We start from the raw sequence: 6000 nt of genomic DNA, 5'->3' as shown, positions 1-6000 counted from the left end.
TTTTTGCATTTTGGAATTACTTACGTAATACCAAACTTCAAAATATTGTGCCACAACGTCTCGCAGATTTGCTATATAGGAGCGTACTTAAATCTATCTTGTACATTACCTATATCTATTTAATAATTATCGTAGGCAGTGCTCAATGTTGCCACTTAAACTATTTTTGCTCAGCACTACATATCTGTTGCTTTAAACGAGGCAAACTGAATTGTAGGTGTTACAAAATGTGGTAACAACAAAAGCACAAAAACTGCTAATGCAGATTCGCCATTAGAAAGGACCCACATGAACATACACAGAAATTGCATTATCTAAATTGCCGAATGTAAAGCAAGCAAATTCAGTTCATAAGTAAATTTGTAATATATAATAATGATTTCGTTTTTTCCAGTTCCCCAGGTGATTTAACTGTTGCTTCTATATATTTTAAGGTCTGTCGCCACATACAGACACATATATATATGTGGCACAAATTAAGTTGAAAATGAAGATATTTCTAGTGGCAAATTAAATTTTTACCGGCAATTATGCTGATAATTGTGCTTCTTATTCGGATGAAGTTTAGTACATATTCGTCTCTAGTTGTATAAATATCTGTGTATAATAAGAGGAAGCTTGCATTGGCAAGACGATGTATATATGTATATGTCGCAAGGCAAGATCAGAATGCGATCCCGCATGCCTTAGACTAGGCGAGCAGAATCAATCTATCCGTCTAATTTCGTCTATCACACCTAAAATCAGTGGGTGAGAGCATCTATGTAGGCCCTATCACCCTTCTTTACTTCAGCGGATGAATCTGTCCCTGCGTGCCAACTTCGAGGGCCTAACGTAAAAAGGACGTTGACATATTCTAATAAAAAAAAACCAGACATGCGCGTCCCTGCGCGTCAACATAAACTTCTGGCAAACACATATTTATATATTGGGATAAGAGGGCCTGTGCGAACTATGACTGAAGAGGTACTTTTTTTTTTTTTTTTTTTTTTGGGTCCATGTACACATGCCTAACATTGAGGTCATAAAACTGCGACCTCGAAGATCAATGCCGACTAAGTTACACTCATATACGGGCCGTACTTTTACTCGCATGGCGTGTAACGATTCACATATCAGTCACGAGGGGTAATATTATTTCGATTACAATTACTAACACCGTCGTTATCTCCTGACTCCGTCATTGGTAGGTTTCCCCTGAACAAAAAAACGAGTTAACACAGATCGGTCAAGGCTTTATCTGTCGTTCGTTGAAACGCCATACAATGGTTTACGTATAGCTTCACTCTCTGTTTTACAGCATCACTAGAACTAGTCCCACTGTAAAGAAGCTAAGCACTGTACAGACATGTTCCTGGATAATTTTAGTTGAGCAGGAGCAAACAGTAGGAATGGACCTCGTGTGCTCAACTTTTGAAAATTGGGGAAAAATAGAAAAACCAAAAACCGGATATCGGTGGTGCCAACAGTAGCCAAAATATCATGAGAATTCATGGTATCGGTACCAGATTTATTCGCTATAGAATACTGCTGAAAACAGTAATCAAAACGCGGTACGAATCTGCTCCAGTGAAACAAATTTAATTAGATGTTGAGTCACATGAGGAAAAGGCGTAGTAGCTTATGTTTAGGGCTCAAACTGTTAAAAGTCATAGTTCATATAGATTTTTGTAGGGTATACCTACACGCACATTTTGTATTTGTTATTAATCCTCGCTTCGATTGTTGGACACGTATGTGAAGTTTTTTTTGTTATAAAATAGACTATCGACACCAAACGGGTAGTTTTCCGAAATAGCTTATAGATATTGGGTATAGTACAAACGAAGCGCTAATAGATTAATATCAGATAGCGCCAAGTTATTATCTTGTTCGTATGCGTATACGTTCGGGAATGACTGATTCTTTACCAATATATAGTTAAATACTAAAAAAACTCGTAACAGTGATCGCTGCAGGATGATTACTAACAGATTCCCTATTACGCCTTCGAGATGGTGCACTTAAGCGACCGCTGTTGCTTGAAGGTAGATCGATGCTATTCATTTTATTAGACTATGGGTAACCTGAATCGATCTTGCCGAATCTAAATGACAGGTTTAGACCTAAGGTGACAAAACTGCGTGCAATCCGAAGTAAATCGGAGAAGCGTTTAAACTCAATGATAAATAAAGTAACCATTTAAAGAAGATGTAGATACGATGGTCGATAACAGGCAGAACATTGCCCCAAACTAATTTACGTAACATTTTCATTGAGTTCTACATCATATTTATTACATTTTTAATTCTTTATGATAAGGTGATAGGATAAGCATATGTTATTTCTGCAAGTTAAGCGCAAATATGCCATTACATGGTTGAGTGCGCATGGGTGACCTAAGCTCATGTAGAACAGAAACGAACGAACTGGATATAGCCGAGCGAGCCGTGAAATAGTAGCCACTGCGTTTCCTGATTTAGCAACAAAGAAATATATAGCCCCGATCTTCCTCTATGACAGAGCTGTCAAGAAAGTTTTAACATAATGCTCACCTAATCGAACCACACTAGAATCGGTTTGTAAATGCCTCGAGTTCACCCAAGGATCTGCAACTAGCGATTACATATAACTTGTAATTTAACGATAAAATGATCCACTAGTAACTGCTTTTGCATTGTTCAAACATATCATTGTTACCGGCTAAGGCCCTACTGCTTAAGGAATAAAAACAACGGAATGCTATATTCAAAGCGATCGGCCAGCAGTGGAATCATAATCGATGCCTTACAAACACTGGACGATTCTATGCATCAAGTAAAAAGAACCCATGTTCACATTTACAACATTATCCTGTGATCTAAAACTATATTATGCATACAATACTGTCCTTAACCACTGTTTAATCAGATTTGCAGAAGCAATAAAAGCGCTATTCCCTTGAAGTCAGATAATAAAACGAGATCAGTTTATGTGAGGCCGTTGACGACTTGTTTTATTCTTATTATATCATAAGCCCTGACACGAGTTGCGTCCCCAATCGGCCCAACCTCTAGAATTCGTGAATACAAACCTATGCCCCTCCACGTCGTAGTAACATTAACCTTGTAGGAAGAGTGTGACCTTGACGTTCGAAACAGTTTTCCCGGGGGTTGTCTTTAAAAGCTTCTGAAAATTCAACCGGTTTAACTGGTAGTTTTAGGATCGGCGCTTGTAGCCTCTTGTAGGAAAAGCAAACTGCCCTCTTTGTGAAGCTAGAAGTTCGGCGACGCCTGTCGCTGTAACCTTTCGTTCATTTGTTTATAACCTGCATGAACCAGCCACAAATCGCGCATGCTCTTGTTTGAGTCGACTCGCTAGAAATCGCCGGTAGGGGATGGCTGGAAACCAACAACGTCATGCATAACCGATGATAGAAATTGCTCTGGATGCTTAATATAATCGCGTGGTCGTTTCGGCTCTCGCTACTGTTGTTTTTGTTGAGCGTAGTCATCTGTGCTTGACGCTGCATGGAATACACCATAAAAACACACGCCAATCACGTCATGTGACTCAATATAACTAGTTCTCAATATCTCATTTGGATCATAAACTATTATTATATGCCACTATACTTATAACTTAATATAATGTTCGCATAATTGTATATATAGTATACATAATCGCTGTCTATTCATAATGTTATCCTTTAGATACGCCATGTCAAGTAAATATTCTTAGTTTCGAAGTAAAGTACTGAAAAAGTTTTGAAAAGGGATCATCTGCCTTGCTGCTTGACTGAATGTAAATATATATATCCGTACATTAAATGAGCAAATTTCCGCCACAAAAATTCATCGAATACTGACACCTACGCGTTCGTATATGGGATCGAGAAACTCTACTGTATAGCGAAACATTTTCTTATCAGAATTTATAATGTGTTTCTTCTAAAATGATGCCTTACTGGTTTCTAAAAATATTAGTAATCAATAAGTAAAGAATTATCCCTTGAAGTTATTTACTTACAGGGCCTCAAGATACGTTGGTCTCTCTATCGTGTCCATGCAAAAGCGTTTTTCTTCTAACGTAACTTACTCAGTAATTGCACAGGTACTACAGTATACACTTGCCGCATATAAGAAACATTTATGCGTTGTGTCACACAAAGTAGTATAGCATATCGGTATAAAGCATAATCTCTCAGAAAATTCTGATAAGAATAACCGGCTCCATAGTCTGCTGAAGAAATCGTTACTCGCGAGATGATTAAGGCCGACGAGATATTATAGATTTGATAGTAAACTAGCCTTTTGGTTATTGCGCAACATGCTTCTTCTAGTTTGGTCCCAATAAGTGTTAGTAAAGGGCAAAAACGGCTTGCAAATATTGCTCTCTAGGGCCCAGTAGGCTGTCATAGAAACGTGCCACTCCAGAGAAATACATTACCTGTAAAAACTTATACTAGCGACATATCGGCATCTAAATAATGAAAGCGATTTTGAAATTGAGGCCTCGAATAGCTTTGTATAAGAAGGCATAATAGCAATAATAAGGAGGATCTAAATACCCTCAATCTATAATCGCTTTTGTGCAACAAGAAGAACAACGATTAAGAATATGCATGCGCCTGTCATACAAGACGCGACAATGACTCATATTTCTTTTCTGAGAAGACTCAAGTTTGAAAAGAAGTAGCTGATAGGACAATGAACTACAGCACTTATATGGACCAAATAACAAGGATGCACAGTTTGCATCTTTAAGTCAAGTTTTTTAAAGGTAGGGTTTCTTTTTTGGCTGCGATGCTTCGAAAGAAAACACGCCAATGTTTCATGCATTTAATTCGACATCACATATTGCGTAATCAATCATTTTGTATACTATATCTACAACATTTGTCTGCAACATATTTGTGACAGGGTCTGTTCAATGACGAGTCCGATTAAAATTGAGCGTAAATTTGTTAAAAGCTTGTCTTTGTGCAAACAATTTACAGCAGCGCCGATTGCAGCGCCACGAGTTTGCAGCGGCTTCATGATTGTAATTTTACATGACCTTTATTTGTTATTTGATACTATATATTACATAAAAACAATGATTTTACGTTATATCTAATTAGAAATTATATAATAAAAATGTGAAAGACAGAGAGCAGAAGGTCAAAACAAAATATTTTACTATCGTGTGGCCACGTCGTTGTATAACCTATGTTAAGAGCCTAGTTTCTATTCTTATTTGCTACTTTATTTACCCTTTGATTTTGCCCAGTCGTAAGCTATTGCATCATTTGCCTGTTGTTCAATGCCATGTCTTGCGGTTCCTAAAATTGAGCTTGATTTAACGGTCTGAAAAGATTTCTATGGGCCGTCTACAAATTATTTAGTGCATCCAAGAGCCTACTGGGTGTCACTCGGTCAGTAGGAGCCATTCGTCAGAAAACGATTTCTCTCCTTCCTTTTAGAATCACCCAAACACGAGCATACCTTCTACAAATCCCATGAAACTTGTCCACTGAAGTGTCCATTTTCTACGTACAGTCTGTTGTAGTAGGTACTGAATGTCTTCGGTTTCATCCTTTAAACGAACAGTTTAAAACGATTCCTTCAAACTTCTCTTCGATGCAATTTACAGATTTCCCCTGTGAGTCGAGTTGTAGAACCTGTGAAAGGTCGGTACATTTTGAGTGCATGATGGCGTAATATTAAAAATAACCAACACCGCTACCGTGCGGTAAATGAAATTAGTTAGGTTAGGCTGAATTGTAATAACTTTGAAGAACGTGAACACATGATAGGGAGATGAATGTACCTTCAGCCGCTTCTTGTTAAGACACAAGGTGACAAGGCGTTCACCAAGAATAACAAGCCAAATAAGCAATGTAGAATAACTGCATTAACGATATTCGTACAAGAACGTATATTAACCATTATATATTTATTTATTTAAGCTTCTGATGGGTTTTTCTTAAAATCATCGAATGTTCCCACAATGTAGCATAATAGATGTTATCACTACAGATATGATTATGAAGCAAAATCA

At 37.5% G+C, this 6000-nt stretch overlaps 1 long non-coding RNA gene across 20 annotated transcripts in view; it reads right to left on the bottom strand.

Annotated features, from left to right (window-relative positions):
• Positions 1-6000, bottom strand: part of LOC111247609 (uncharacterized) — a 39031-nt gene continuing 33031 nt past the window's right edge. For 18 of the 20 annotated variants that reach the window (XR_015324333.1, XR_015324339.1, XR_015324340.1 and 15 more), the window contains one exon: positions 4790-5620. This is a non-coding gene — a long non-coding RNA (uncharacterized LOC111247609). Of the gene's footprint in view, positions 3485-4789; positions 5621-6000 lie in introns of those variants that run through there. The other 2 variants (XR_015324334.1, XR_015324335.1) reach the window with 2 other exon arrangements.

The sequence above is a fragment of the Varroa destructor genome, unplaced genomic scaffold (genome assembly GCF_002443255.2).
Source record: "Varroa destructor unplaced genomic scaffold, Vdes_3.0 BEIS01000003.1, whole genome shotgun sequence".
NCBI lineage: Eukaryota > Metazoa > Arthropoda > Arachnida > Mesostigmata > Varroidae > Varroa > Varroa destructor.
This window is presented reverse-complemented; position numbering and strand designations above follow the sequence as displayed.